The sequence below is a fragment of the Canis lupus genome, chromosome 11, assembly GCF_048164855.1.
Source record: "Canis lupus baileyi chromosome 11, mCanLup2.hap1, whole genome shotgun sequence".
In the NCBI taxonomy this organism is placed as follows: Eukaryota; Metazoa; Chordata; class Mammalia; order Carnivora; family Canidae; genus Canis; species Canis lupus.
The window spans coordinates 14,500,611-14,516,704 of NC_132848.1; the positions used below are offsets into that span (position 1 = coordinate 14,500,611).

Consider the following 16,094-nt stretch of genomic DNA (forward strand, 5'->3'; position numbering starts at 1 on the left):
TCATATTATTGACATTGAAATAGAATTTAACAGTTTTAAAATGTCTCTACTGTTTATAATTTCTGAATGAATCCCTAAGAAATAGCGTCTGTATCCTCCATTTATGTATATACGTATGCATGCATGTGTGTTTGTGTGCGTGTATGTGTACGTATTTATTTAATTCTATGATATACTCATAAGGACCACAGAGATCACAGACTCTTATTCTGAGTTTTAATTTAGCTTTCTTCTGTAATTTCCCTCTTCTTGTTGGGTGATGAGGTGGGGCTTTTCCAACTTATAAAGGCCCCTCCTGCCCTGGATAGAAGGTGTGAGTGCTTCTTACCCGTAACCTTAGTTGTGTGGAACCAAGAAATAACTATAAAATAGCCTGTGCAAGACCAACGGTCACAGTCAGAGATTGTATTCACAAGAACTATTAAATTTAAAGAACTATTAAATTTAAATTTATTAAACTTTTTCTAGTTTTTATTATTATGCTTCGGTATCTCTGAGGTGATCAAATATGGTGCCAAGGAAATGGAGAATAGGGTATGAACAAAGACAGTAAGAACAAATTCTAGTCCCAGCATACTTCATTTGAAGGGTGTTTTACATGCTTCCGATAGAAATCAGGAAATATTCACATGGCTAGAGCTTAATTTTATATTTATTTATTTATTTATTTATTTATTTATTTATTTATCTATTTTTATTTATGATAGTCACACACACACAGAGAGAGAGAGAGGCAGAGACATAGGCAGAGGGAGGAGCAGGTTCCATGCACTGGGAGCCCGACGTGGGATTCGATCCTGGGTCTCCAGGATCGCGCCTTGGGCCAAAGGCAGGCGCTAAACCGCTGTGCCACCCAGGGATCCCTAGAGCTTAATTTTAAACAACGGGAAATTGTTAGAACATATAACAAAAACCCAACAAGCAAAAGCCTGTACGTACTTTCCTCTTATGAATTTGCCTCTGGTTGTAGCTTTGGGGCCATTCTATAGTTTCATGTGTAATGTCATTTTTGTTAATTTCTAAATGGTTTGTAATTGTAGTTTTAATTCCTGGTTTCACTTGACATTTGTGTGTTTTTGAATTTATCTTCCTTATTAATTTCTAGTTATTGTACACGCAAATAATCCAATAGTCGTTGGACTTCTAATGTTTGGAATTTCTCCATTCTTTTCTTGAAACAAATATTATGATACATTTTTCTGAATATTTCATAGATACTTTTGGGGGCAATAGACTGATTACCTATTTATATCTATCTCTGTATTTATAAACTTATCTATGTACATATGTGTATATATATATCACCTTACTTAATATATTATTATATATTATTAAAGATATTATTCCAATTTATTTCTTCCTACTGGATTTCTTGAAGCCTGAGATGTATGATCTTCCACAACACTTGTTTTGTTATTTTTCCTTATATTCCTAACAATATTTACTTTATGTATTTCAGCCATTGTTTTATTTGAAAAGATGAATAATTACATCTTTTCTGTAAATTTTATCAATATTAAGTAATTACATTCCTATTAGTTTTATGTTTACCTCACATTTGACATTTCCCCCCCAATTTTGTTGAGACAATTTATATACAGCACCATATAAGCTTAAGATTTTTGGCATCATTAACTGGCTTACACATATTGTGAAACAATTACCCCAATAAATAAACTTAGTTAACATTCATGATCTTCTATAGATACAAAAAAGAAAAAATAAGTTTTTTCCTTGCTATGGAAACTTAGGATCCACTCTCTTAACAACTTTCAAGTATACCATACAGCAGCGTTAGCTATAGTCATCATGCTGTACAGGACATCACGTACGTTACTTAGTTTATTATGTATTATTTATCTTAACTGGAAGTTTGTACCTTTTGATCACCTTCCTCTAATTCATCCTTTTGACACCTCCCAACCTCCAACTTAAAAAAAAATTAATATTGACATACCTGCTATATATTTTTTTGCATGTTCTTCAAAAACCTTTTCTAGTTTTTATTATTATGCTTAACTGTTTTGAACCACTGTTAGGGATTAGGGAAGAGCATACTGGATACCTCATAAAATATCACCTAGCCGATAGGGGTATGCTTGTCCTCCTTTTTTTTTTTTGGTGGCTGTTGGTGGTGGTTGACCGGGCTCCTGTGTTTTTGAGTAGGAGGTAAACAGCTGAGGAGGGTGAAGAGTGGTTCTATTCTCAAACCAAGAATTTTAATCTATTTTTAGTGGGAAAATAGTTTCTACAAGTTTCTCAATCCAGTTTCTCTGGCCTTTAAATTGTCAGAAATTCCTTCTTAATTTTGATAATACATTGTTTATTAGTTTTTAGTGTGTTTGTGAGAATTTGGCTTTTGCTGGCTTCACAGATTTTTTTTGTTTTGTTTTGTAAGGAGTTGGGACAGGCCATATAAGGGATTGCTAATCAGATGTCATTTTATTTTATTTTATTTTAATTTTTTTCAGATGTCATTTTAAACCATTAGTCCATGTAATCAATGTTCAGCCCCAAAAGAATAAAGTATCTGCAGCCTGTCCAGTGAATGATACTCAGTGCTATGGTGGTTTAGTAGGAAGGGGGGGGGGTCTCTTCCATCCAGAGTGGTCAGAGGTGTATGAAGAGCAGGCATTTGAGTTAAGCCTTGAAGGTTAAAGTTCAATAGACAAGTTTTCGGGAAAGGTTTCTTTCAGGGAGAGAGCCCGACAGGAGAAAAAAAAAAATAATGGAAGCAGGAAATGATAAGGCATCTTTGAGAAATGGCATATAAGCAGTTTGAGCCAGAGTTCAGTTGTATAAAAGTGTATTTGGAATTGGGGGAAGGGTTCTGTAGGAGAAATGAGAGAGAAACAAGAATCATAGAAATAAGCCTATAAATAGCCTGCCCAAATCCAGAAAAGAGAATTTCAAATATCAGGTTATATAAACTTCTATTAGGGCTTTCCACAGCATACATTATTGGGGGATTAGAAGCCTCTGAGATTCCATGTGTAATAGGGTCCATTTGATCTAGCGAGCAAAATTTCTGAGGATTCTGTGAAACCTTGAGAGCCATGGAGGCATTTTCATGCAAGCTTGACTTCGTAAGGGAGAACGACTTTTGTCTGGCAAGGGAAGGAAGAAAGGAAACTAATATTTATGAAACATCTCTGATTTGCCAAGCACGGTTCTAAGCACCTTCACATATGGTATTCCCATCTCCACAGCAGCTCTCTGAGGTTATTACTTTCCCCCATTTTATAGGTGAAGAAGGAACGAACTTAGGGACACAAACGTGGAACAAAGACACAGTCCAGGTAAGAGTATGAAACCCAAGTCCTCTCTGGTTTGCTTCCCATCAGCAAGGGTATGGTGGGCAGTGTTCGTTAGACTAGTCAATGCCCCGCGTGGAGCTGGGGGCCAGCTGTGGGAGGAAGGCCAAAGCCACCCAAGTCTAAGCAGACGCAGTGTAGTACTCAGAGTGCAAATTCCATCTCTACAGTCAGGGTTGTCTGGGCTCAACTTCCCTCCTCTCCCGAGTCCCTGCAGCACACCTGTGGTCAGCCTACCTAGCCTTGTGCATCTTAATATCTTCTTGGTGAAGTGAGGAATCCAGGACACCTGCGTCAGAGGGTAACCATGAGGATTAACCTGACAGGGTAAGTAAAATGCCTGAAAGGAGTGGTGCCTGGCTACGATTCCAGGTCACAGTGGCATCAAGTCTGATACAACTCTCGCCTTCTGCCTCTCTAAGGGATCTACCTTCAGAGATCTTTGCAAAAACTCAAAAACGAACCTTAACATCTTGAAATTAATGGACAGGATCAACACGTCTGGCACTACGGAAAAATACATCCTTCTCAGTGACCTATTTATCTCAAAATTTCCCTTTATTATGGCAAATTCATTTCCCCCATACCCTCGGCAATCCCAGAACACTTCACCTCAACACCTCAGACAATGTCTCAAAGTTCAATTAAGGAATTAATCATGTCCAAGCTGTTGACCTTATGGAGAGCATTCTTGCACAAAACAGCCCTTATCGTGGTGGTGCTCTTCTATCCTGGCCATGAAATATTACCATAGGATGTCGTTAACATGGAAAAAAAAAATCCCTGCTTTTGTTAATTCTTGTTTTCAAGGAACAAGCAATATTAAAGTTAATTGAAATACAGCGGAATTAGACAATCAGATGGGTAGGATCAACCTGAAGCATTTGCCCACTTCTTAGGTCTTGTGCATCCAGAGGAGACATTAAACACACATCTATACCTGTTTTAACTTTAAAGACACATCTATGTATGCTTTAGAGTGCTGGTTTTTTTCGACATAAAAGTAACGTGCTCATTGTAGAAGGTTTGTAGAAGTCTTAAAAGGGAAATTAGTATCAGTCACATAAAGTTCACTAGCTTTTATTTAGTTTATTAAAAACATGTTTGTTTATTTGAGCGAGAGAGCGAGGGGGGGGGAGAGGGAGAGAGATAATGAGAGAGAGCACGAGCAGGGAGGAGAGGAAGAAGCAGGCTCAACCCCAGGACCCCCGGGTTACGACTGAGCCAAAGGTAGACAGACGCTTAACCAACTGAGCCACGCAGGAACCTCAAGCTTCACTAGCTTTTAAATTGGCTTTTAAGTGTTGCTGTGCTAATGGCAATAATGACAGTGACTGATCGTTTTGAATTTTATTTCTTTGGTTAGAATTGAGGATAATACATTTTTATATCATTATAGTTCATTTATCAGTCCTTACCTTTAAGAACTGTCTATCATACTCTTTCCTAATGTTTATACCAGAGCATTACTGTATTATTGTTGACTATGATATATAAGACATTATTTCTCAGAAATACGTGTTGCATCTATATGGCTTATTCTTGCCTTAAAACACCAAGGATTTTTTAAAAGTTATATTTACCTTCCAACATGTCAATCTTTGTGTGTATGTGTGTGTGTGTGTGTGTGTGTGTGTGTGTGGCTTCTTGCGTTGCTTTGATACATACAAATTCTTCTGGAAGTTTCATTTTTACTAAAAGCTAATCTTTTAATCTATCTCTATTTTGGGGTATGGTAAAGGTGAGAATCAACTAGATTTCTTTCCCCAAAATAGATGATCAATGTGTCTAAAACAATTTACTGAACCATCTGGGGAAAACAGGTGTTTTGCAATCATAGAATATTAGGTTTTTAACCAGCTATTACTGACTAATGATCTGGAGGAGAAAATACCACTTTCCTGAATCAAGAGTTTGTCTCCCAGGATCCATAAACCAAAGTGGTAAGAAGTAAGGATAGAATCAGAAAGACATTTCAAACAGAAAATAAATATCAGAAGTCAAGAGAGAATACAAATTAAGATCCGGGGCAGGGGGAACCCTAAAGGATTTAGACGAAAAAAAAATCGACAGAAATAACAGGAGCCCTGGACCTTTAATAGAAACCGAATATGGAAAACGAAGCGCACACACTCTTATTGAGACCTTGCTTCTCCTTTGTTATGTAACTCTGGACAAACTGTTTAGACTTTTTTATGCCTCATGATCGCTGTTGGACAAAAGGGAACATAATAAAAAGCTTTATCAAGCTCCTGCCGTAGCACCAATTATTATTTATGCCAAAAAATAAATAAGCGAGAGGAAATTCAAAAGATACCAATGCAAACAATTGAAGGAAAAAGCAAATTCTTAAGGAAAGGTAAAAGGAATGCAATAAACAGCATGCTAATTACAATTAAGTAAAAAGGAAAACATGTATAAATCTGATGGCCCAGGGCCACACATCCATTTCAGCAAGAGCTTAAAAACAGTGCTCTGTTGAAATTGTTCCATTCTGCACCATTGTTCTTAATGACCAAGAAGTGGGAAGAAAATACAGCTACAAATATAAGGACACTACAATGGACTGTTAGAATAACTCAAAAATAAGCATTTTGTTTTCCTGGTCTTTGGGGAGGTCCGTGGAATTTTAGAAGCTGGGTTTAGAAGCAGAAGAGCTATGGTTTCCAGCACTGGGGCCATCAGGCTATGTCTAATTCTCGGATATGCTGGTCCCTTAGCAGTGCCTCACCCACCAAGAACAGTGAGACTCGAAGCCCGAAAAGGAAGGGAAATGGGAGTCAGAGGACAAAGTGAAACGAATGATCATTTTGCCTGGAGTCCAGGAAGATTTACTTCTGAAATGACTGGATTAAGAAGTTAACTTTCAAAGGGGAGTAGTGGTAGCTGCTTATCTGGAAGTATTGGAAATGAGAACAGAAAAATAGGCATCTAATTAGGGAAATACAAATCAAAACCACAATGAGATCCCACCTCACCCCAGTGAGAATGGGGAACATTAACAAGGCAGGAAACAACAAATGTTGGAGAGGATGCGGAGAAAAGGGAACCCTCTTACACTGTTGGTGGGAATGTGAACTGGTGCAGCCACTCTGGAAAACTGTGTGGAGGTTCCTCAAACAGTTAAAAATAGACCTGCCCTACGACCCAGCAATTGCACTGTTGGGGATTTACCCCAAAGATACAGATGCAATGAAACGGCGGGACACCTGCACCCCGATGTTTCTAGCAGCAATGTCCACAATAGCCAAACTGTGGAAGGAGCCTCGGTGTCCATCGAAAGATGAGTGGATAAAGATGTGGTTTATGTATACAATGGAATATTCCTCAGCCATTAGAAATGACAAATACCCACCATTTGCTTCAACGTGGATGGAACTGGAGGGTATTATGCTGAGTGAAGTAAGTCAATCGGAGGACAAACATTGTATGTTCTCATTCATTTGGGGAATATAAATAATAGTGAAAGGGAATAGAAGGGAAGGGAGAAGAAATGTGTGGGAAATATCAGAAAGGGAGACAGAATATAAAGACTCCTAACTCTGGGAAACGAACTAGGGGTGATGGAAGGGGAGGAGGGCGGGGGATGGGGGTGAACGGGTGATGGGCACTGAGGGGGGCACTTGACAGGATGAGCACTGGGTGTTATTCTGTATGTTGGTAAATTGAACACCAATAAAAAATTAATTTATTATTAAAAAAAATGAACTGTGGACAGATTGTTTCTAAACATAAAATAAATAAAAATATTAGAAGGAAAAAAAATAGGCATCTACAGATGGCAAGAACTGAGTGCAGAAGGAGAGCAAACAGATTGGATCTTTGAGAGCTTTCCCAGCCTTAATGCTTTTGTTGTGGTTGTTGTGTAAAGAATATATGTAGTTCATTCACAGCAGTCTTTATCGCTGTACACATCCGATCCCACATGGTGAGAAGTGAGATGGTTAATACTGACGCCCTCTTCAGATCTGAACCATTGTGAATCTAGGACCTCAGTCCTGCCCTCCCCTCCTGGTGTGTGCCCTCCCCTCTTTATAATGATCACACATCTGACAGTCTTGGCTTTATCCCAAAGGTGAGCTCAGGCCCTTCCATCTCCGACTTGATTTTTCTTATTTAATTTTGCTTGATTTGTGCACATTTTTAGTTTTCTAGGGTACTCTTAATAAAAAGAAAAGAAAAAAGAGACGTTTTTTACTCACTTGAAATAACAAAGGAGTTAACAATGGTGAGATAGTGAGGTGAAGTCCCTTTACTATGTGTGGATTGACTGGCCCCCACGGTTCTTTGAAACTCTCTGATTCTACTACTTTCAAGTTCCAGAGGTGATGGTATTTAATGAATGGTTTGCTGTTTCTCTCCATCTCTTTACCTTCAAATAAACTATATATAGTACTAACTCCCTTCCTGGACCACTTGACAGATGAAAGGGTAAAATTAAAAAAAAAAAAAAGTTAGGGAGTGCTAGGAGTTTTAAATTGTGGCTTCAATTCAAAGCCCTTGGAAAGTTAAATGTGACATAATGCAGTGTTACTAATGTCTAAAAGCTGAAATAAATGAATAGATATTGTGACCATCCATCGTAAAATTTCCCAAAAGGAAATCCTGTAGGGAAGAAATGTAACAAGGATAAAAGAGACCAAGCACAGGCCCAGGAAGATGACAAATGAATTTCAGTCTAAAGCAAAAAGAAAATCTCACAACACGGAGAATATTTTTTGGTGTGGGAAATGATTGATTTCCCTACTTGAAAGCACTGACTTCACTAGGTAGATCGCTGCTCTCCGTGTTGAGTGATTAGATAAAAAATTTTGAATTTGTGCAAGGATATCTGATCTTTCATGCATGTATAGGACGAGGCAAAATTTATTACATCCTTCTTTTATTGTTTAAAAAAATAAAAGTCAAGGGGGCACCTCGATGGCACAGTTGGTTAAGCAACTGACTCTTGGTTTTGGCTCAGGTCATGATCTCAGGGTTCTGAGATCAAGCCCCATGTAGGGCTCTGTGCACGCAACACGGAGTCTGCTTAAGACTCTCTTCCTCTGTCCCTCCCCTGCTCTAAAATAAATACATAAATCTCTTTTTTTTTAAAAAAAACCAAAACAATAATTAAAAAATAAATATAAATTAAACTTATTATATTTTTCTTGAATGACCCTGGAGTGTGAGTTTAGATCAGTGCTCTGTGCTTTACTTAAGCTCTTGAGGCCTCAGGCTACTTGATCTGTAAATGGGGAAGATAATAAAACTCACAGGGTTGATTCACCCTGTAAAAGTTAAAGAATAAAGATAAGTGAACATTTCCAGCTGGCATCTGGCATATAGTACACGTATGTGAAGGGTTATACTAGTTAATACTGATCACGTGGTAATTCTTACTTCACTCTCTGCATAAATGGCTGTGTGGGAGCTATATGGCATAAACATTGCTAAATATTTGAAGAAGGCAATGTCGGGAACGTTGGCTAGTGATGAAAAGTCAATGGCAGTCTTACATACGCAAAATCAGTAGTTCTCTAAGTTGAAACCATTTTTCGTACCTGGAGCCCTTAAAATTCTTACCTCCTGTCCTTAAAATTAATAACTTTTTTTAGATTAAAAAATAATGCATATTCACTGTAGAAAACCTAAAGCTATAGATAACAAAAACAAAGAAAAATATCCCATAATACCAACACTTAGAATGACTGCTGATAACATTTATGTGTATGGTCTTCAAGTCCTTGGATGTATCTATGACAACATCTAGATTTTTACTCTACATATTCCTTTATGACCTGCTTTTAAACTGAATACATCGTGAATGTCTTTTTATGTCTTCAAATTTATTTAAAAACTATTTTCAGACACTCTGTAGTATTCCATTGTCTGGATGTGCCATAGTTTGTTTATCCAATACCTTATTTTTAGACATCAACTTGTCTTCAATTTTTCACAATTATAGACAAGACTGCAAGTAAATAGCCTTGTATCTAAATGTTTGTGCATTTCCATGATGATTTTTAGGTTGAGGAGTTCTAAACACTAACTTAAAAACCCTGAGTTTGGAGAAGTCACTGAATGCATGGAACATGGAAGAGGCATGAAGATCACCTCTTGTGGCTCACTGACATGGAATTAGCTCAGACCCCCTTCATCTATTGTTCAGACCTTTGCAGTAGCTCCCCAGAAAGCTTCTGTAAGTCTAAAATCTCCTTGGCTGGTATGTTCTTTACCAGAGAACATTCACCAGAATGATGTCTGAGCATTGAAAATATGATAATCAAACTCTAGGGATTTTTTTTCCTCTCAAATTTCTTAGCAATTTTTCCAGGATGTCTCCGATATAGTCACTAGAAATGACTGATTTTAAAGTGTGAACTCCTTGAGGGCAAAGATTGCAATCCTCCCTCTGTATCCAGTCCTGAACACATGGAGAGTAACACTTTTGTTGTCTGCATGTATGAGTGATTGCAAATAGTTGGTTAAGGTAATACTATGTGTAATTACTGCACTCTGATGGCTTTTCCAATCCTTCTGAAGATAGGAAAAGTGGGGGATCATGTTACATAGAAGTTGGAAATGTGGAATGGAGAAGCTATACTTATCCAGGTATAGTAAATATTACAGTTAATATTTAGTTTGAGTCTTATTTAAGTATCAGTGAAGTCTAGCATTAACATCCTAAAGAGCTATGATGATTTTGTTAGTAGAAAAAAGAAAAAAAAAAGTAGTGTTTTGCCTTGTAACCACGTATGATTAATTTTTACTCTTTTTTTGGCACTTAGTATTGTTTTGACTGTCACTCATGGTGAGGAGGCTGTTTCCTTTTTAACAAAAGAACAAAATGATGGTAGTTCTAATTTTAGTTCCCAAGTTTAGTTTTTCCACGTTTATATAATTAGTTAAGAAAAAGATGATGCTGAATGAACATTAATAAGTCTCAATGAAAAAAACATTCTGGAAAGAGAAATCTTTCTTTGACTTTTAGCCGATGTATACATACACACACACACACAATTTCCTAAGTAACACAATAAAATTAATAGCTCTCTGTCTCTTTAAGCAATCAGTTATCAAAGAGCTCTTTTAGTACTGAACATTACAAATAAATTATATTTATCTATGTTCAAGGTCAGAAATGACACACATAATTATAATGACCCAGAGTTTAGCTAAAATGTAAAATCATCAAAAAATATACAACTTCTCAGCTTCCTCAGTTTTTTGTTTTTCACCTGGTTGCAGCCCCATTTTTAAAAACTGAATTCTTAGAGAAACCTAACTGCTTTTTAAGACTTCTTCAGTTAAAAAATTTTTTATAATACATATGCAATTGACTTAGCATTAATTTTTCTTTTTTAGCACTAATAAATGTATTTTATACACATGTAATTTTTATATAATTTTTATATAATATATATTATATTATATATAAGTTATATATAATATACACAATTGAACGATAGTTGACAATATTATGTTAATTTCGGGTACGACATAGTCACTTGACAACTACATATTATGTTAGGCTCACAAGTGTAGGTACCATATTTTTTCAGTTTTAAATAACAGTGAAGGGGCAATTTTATACCTTAATAGCACAATACAAAATATAGCTATTAGTAAGGCAGTAATTTCACCTCTGGCTGTAGTTAGAGTGCATGCTGATAATACATCTCAGGAATTAATCACTGAAAAGAGAAAACTTGACTACTTGGAGGACTCTGCTTAGCAGCAGCAGCCTATACAATTTTTCCTCTTAAAAAATCAGGTAGGTTGGTAAACTTCTTCCTCTTGCCTCTGCACAGATTATCAGGCATTGTCTGCCTAGGTCCACTTTGGGAGTCCTTGTGTGCATGGAACTGTGTCGTCATGATGGGAATAGAATAAGAGCTTTAGAAATGTGTTGTTTGATGATTTGTTCTTTCAATTTGCCATATTATGCAGTCGTACATTACTGAAGGTATTCTGTGATTAGAATCTCAACCACGCTACAAAAAGCAGTCAGAGTGATTTGGATCATAGTGGAGCCAGTTGAAAGCTAAACTTTGACAAGGATAAATACTGCTTTCACTGCATCCAGATAATTTGGAATGTTGTATTTTCATTTTCATTCATCTCAAAATATATTCTAATTTCCTTTTGTGTCATCTTCTTTGACCCATTGGTTATTTAGCCCTACACAGTTAATTTCCACTTATTTGTGAATTTCCCAAATTTCCTTCTGTGCTAATTTTTAATTTCATTTCATTTGATCAGAGAATATATTTTGTATGATTTCAATCTTTTAAAGTTTATTTAGATTTATTTTATGGTGTAAAGTTTATTTAGATTTATTTTATGGCGTACCCTGGAGAGTATTACATGTACATTTGAGAAGAATTTGTATTCTGCTGTTACTGGGAACAGAGTCCTGTTAGGTCTACGTTTTATAGTTTTGTTATTTCCTTGTTGACCTTCTGTCTGGTTTTCTTTTCATTATTAGAACTGTGTTATTGTGGGGATCCCTGGGTGGCTCAGCAATTTAGCGCTTGCCTTTGGTCCAGGGTGTGGTCCTGGAGACCCGGGATCGAGTACCACATTGGGCTCCCTGAATGGAGCCTGCTTCTCCTCAGTCTGTGTCTCTGCCTCTCTCTCTCTCTCTGTCTCTCATGAATAAATAAATAAAATCTTTATAAAAAAAATAGGTTATTATACGCTCCTAATATTATTGGTTTTTTTCCTAATATTATTGTTGAATTACTATTTCTGCCTTCAATTCTGTCCGTTTTCATGCTCCATTGTTGGGTGAATATATGATGGCAATTCTTACGTCTTCTAGCTGGATTGACCCTTTTATCATTATAAAATGTCTTTGGCTGTAGTAACATTTTGGGGAGGGGATATGGGTACAGGATAAGGTAAAAATACCACAAAGTTCACCATTCTTGCTGAGATTCAGCTGTTTTTCTTGAATAAATTCTCAAATTGTTGTAAGCTTTTGGTTAATTTCCAGAATTCTGAAAAGTCAATTTTGACCATTTTTGCTAGCATTCTCATTGATTTTACGGAGGATTGGATTTTGAATGTTCTTACTTTGCTATTCTAGAAATTCTCTCCTGCCTATTCTTTTTTAATATCTTTAGTGGTAAAAATATTTGTCTTTTAGGATGGATTTGTATGTTGGGAACAGTCAAAAGTTGTTTGGAGTGATATATGGTGAATAGCTGATCAATTTGAATAGAACAAAACCTTAGAAAATAGAAAAAGAAAAGCAAACTAAACCCAAAATAAGCAGAAGGAAGGAAACAGTAAAGATTAGAGCAGAAATAAATGAAACCGAGGCTAGAAAATCAGTAGAGAAAGTCAATGAAACCAAAAGTTGGTTCTTTGAGAAGATCAACAAAATTGACAAACCTTTAGCTAGAACGGGCAAGAAAAAATAAAAGACAAGACTCAACTGAAATCTCAAATAAAAGAATCGACATCACTCCTCACTTTACAGATAAAAAAGATTATAAGGGAATTCTATAAACAGTGGTATACCAAGAAATCAGATAGCCCCGATTGACAAATTCCTAAAAAGACATAAACTACTAAAACTGATTCAATATGAAATAGATAATTAGTAACTCATCTAAATAGAACCAGAGTAAGTAAAAAGATTGAATTAATAACTTTTAAAACTTCCTATAAAGTAAAACCTAGAACCAAGTGACTCTAATGGAGTCTACCAAGTGTTTAAGGAAGTATTAACAGCAATCATTCAAAAACACTTTCAAAAAACAGAAGAGAAGGAAACAATTCATAGCTCATTATATGAAGCCAGTGTTAGCCTCAAACCAAAGCCAAAGAATATAACAAAAAATTACAGCTCAGTATTAATAAGAATCAATATCAATATGAATCTAGGTGCAAAAATTCTCAGCACAATATTAACAAACCAAACTCAACAACCTATAAAAAGATTACATAGCATGACCAAATGAGGTTTGTCCCAGGAATGCAAGGTTAGTTTGATAAGCAAAAAATTAAACAATGTAATAATATGCCATAGTAAAAGGATAGAAGACAAAACCCACATATCATCTCAATGAACTCAGAAAAAAAAATTTGACCAAATCCAACATTCTTTTATGATAGAAGCACTGAATAAACTGAGAGTAGAAGACAGCTTCTTCAACTGGATGAAGGACATGTTTATTAAACACCCACAACTAGCATCATACGTAACCGTGAAATATGCAAAATTTTCCCTCTAAGATCAAGCATACATTTTGTGCAAGTAAGGCACAAGGACTCTTCCACTTTTATTCAATATTGTCCCAGAAAGTCTTAGCCAGGGCAATTAGACGAGATAATGAAGCTAACAACAACAACAAAAAAATCTAGATCGGAAAGGAAGAAACAAAACTATTTCTATTTGCAGATAGCGTGATCTCATATATAGAAAACTCAAAGGAGGTGTACCTGGGTGGCTCAGCTGTTTAAGTGTCGGACTTAGCTCAGGTCATGATTTCAGGGTCGTGAGACCAAGCCCCACATCAGGCTCTGTGCTCAGCCAGGAGTCTGCTTGAGATTCTCTCCCTCTGCCTCTCTTTCTCTCAAGTAAATAAATAAATCTTAAAAAAAAAACTCAAAGGAAAAAAATGCTAAAAGTAAAGCTCCAGTTACATAAGGTTGCACAATATAAAATCAATAGAAAAAATCAATTGTATTTCTCCATATCAGCAACAAATATAAAAAATAAAATTAAGAAAACAATTCCATTTACAATATCATCAAAAAGAATTAAATATATGAAAATAAATTTTGCAAAAAGTGCAACAGTGGAACACTACAAACTATAAAACATTGTTGAAAAAAATTAAGGAAGACCCAGATAAATGGATGACATCTCATACTTATGTATCAGAAGACTTAATATTAAGATGGCAATACTTCTGAAATTGATCTACAATGTCAACGTGGGTCTTGTCAAAATCCCAGGTGACTATTTTGCAGAAATTGGCAGAGACATAGGCAGAGAGAGAAGCAGACTCTGTGCAGGGAGCACGATGTGGGACTTACTTGATCCCGGGACTCCAGGATCATGCCCTGGGTCGCAGGCAGACGCTCAACCACTGAGTCATCCAGGCGTCCCCCTGATAAGCTGATCTTAAAATTCATATCCAAATGCAAGGAACCCAAGTAGCCAAAATGATCTTGAGATGAACAAAGTTTATGGATTAATGGTTCCTGATTTCAAAACTTACTTACTACAAAGCTACACTAACCAAAACAATATGGCATTGGCACAAGAAGAGATATATAGGTCAATGGAATAGACTTGAGAACCCAGAATAAATAAGAAAAGATGTTCAACCTCATTAGGCATTATGAAATCAAAACCAAAAGGAGATACTACTTCACTCTTGCTAGGATGACTATGATGAAAAAGATGAGCAATGACAAATGTTGGTCAGGATATGGAGAAATTGGAACCCTCATACATTGCTGGTGGGAATGTAAAGTGGTATAGTAGCTTTGGAGAAACAGTTTGGTGGTTCCTCAAAAAGGTAGACCTATAGTTACCATATGGCCAAGTAATTCCAGTCCTAGGTGTATATCCAAGAGAAACGAAAACCTATGTCCATGCAAAAACTTGTATGTGAATGTTTATATAGCACCATTGTTCATAATTGCTCAAAGTGGAAACAATCCAAATGTTCATCAACTGGTGAATGAATATATAAAATGTGGTAAAGCCACACAGCACAATAATATTCAGCCGAGGAAAGGAACAAAGTATTGATACATGCAACCACATGAATGGACCTTAAAAACAGTAAGTAAATGAAACCAGACACGAAAGGCCACATATTTCATCATTCCATTTATATGAAATGTCCAGAATAGGCAAATCCTTAGAGATAGAGAGCAAGTTTGGTAGTTGCCAAAACTGGGGAGTGAATGCTAACAGGTATGGGGTGGTGAAAAAGTTCCAGAGTTAGAGTGGTAAAAAAAATTGTCAAGACCTTATAATCAATCTTCGTTTTTTATCACATAATTTTAATAATAAAAATGCCTATTCATTACAAGTTTAATAAAAGTTTTATTGATTGTTGAAAGAGAGAGAGAGAGAAAGAGAAAGGAAAGAAATGAAAAGAATGGGCCAGAAGTACTGAAAATATTTTCCAGAGAGACTGTTCTGAAATGATAAGAGCTATAAAGCTTCACTGGAATATATGCATAGCTACAGGGAGAGTGGCAGCTCTCATTATTTGTGGGGCAGTGACGGAAAATTTTGTAGTCAACACATGTATGTGTTTGCATAACACAGTAGAGATTTTAGAGAAAATATCTTACAAAATAAGATCAACGCATGTCAGTCTCACCATGGGTTTCATGAGTGAAAATATCACGCAGCTCAAGATCCCATATATCTGTACCACTCTGCCTATTTAGAAACAGGCAGCAGATTTCTTAGTAAAGGTAACCATGGTGACAAATTTTCTTCATACATCTTTGAATTGTTGTGATGACCTGCATTGCTTTTACTTCAATGTACGTTCTCAGTCTTTCAGATTAGATATTAAATTTAATTAAAATCCCTTTGCACACACACACACCGGAAACCTGTAAGGGTGTCTTCTCTTCTCTCAGAGCTCATGGGGGAACCTCTTCCTGTTAATATGTTTGCAGTCAGAGTGCAAATGTTCTCATTTCTGCCCCTCTGGGTAAGTGCTGGGAGACGGTGCAGGAAAAGAGCAGAAGAAAAGAGAAAGCATTGATTTTTACTGACTGTATCATCTCTCTAACTAGAGTCAGGCAGGA

At 36.3% G+C, this 16,094-nt stretch overlaps 1 protein-coding gene across 4 annotated transcripts in view; it reads right to left on the reverse strand.

Annotated features, from left to right (window-relative positions):
• The window catches only part of PTPRR (protein tyrosine phosphatase receptor type R), a 233,805-nt gene that overhangs the window by 44,394 nt on the left and 173,317 nt on the right, over window positions 1-16,094 (reverse strand). The gene's annotated exons all lie outside the window — the stretch shown is intronic.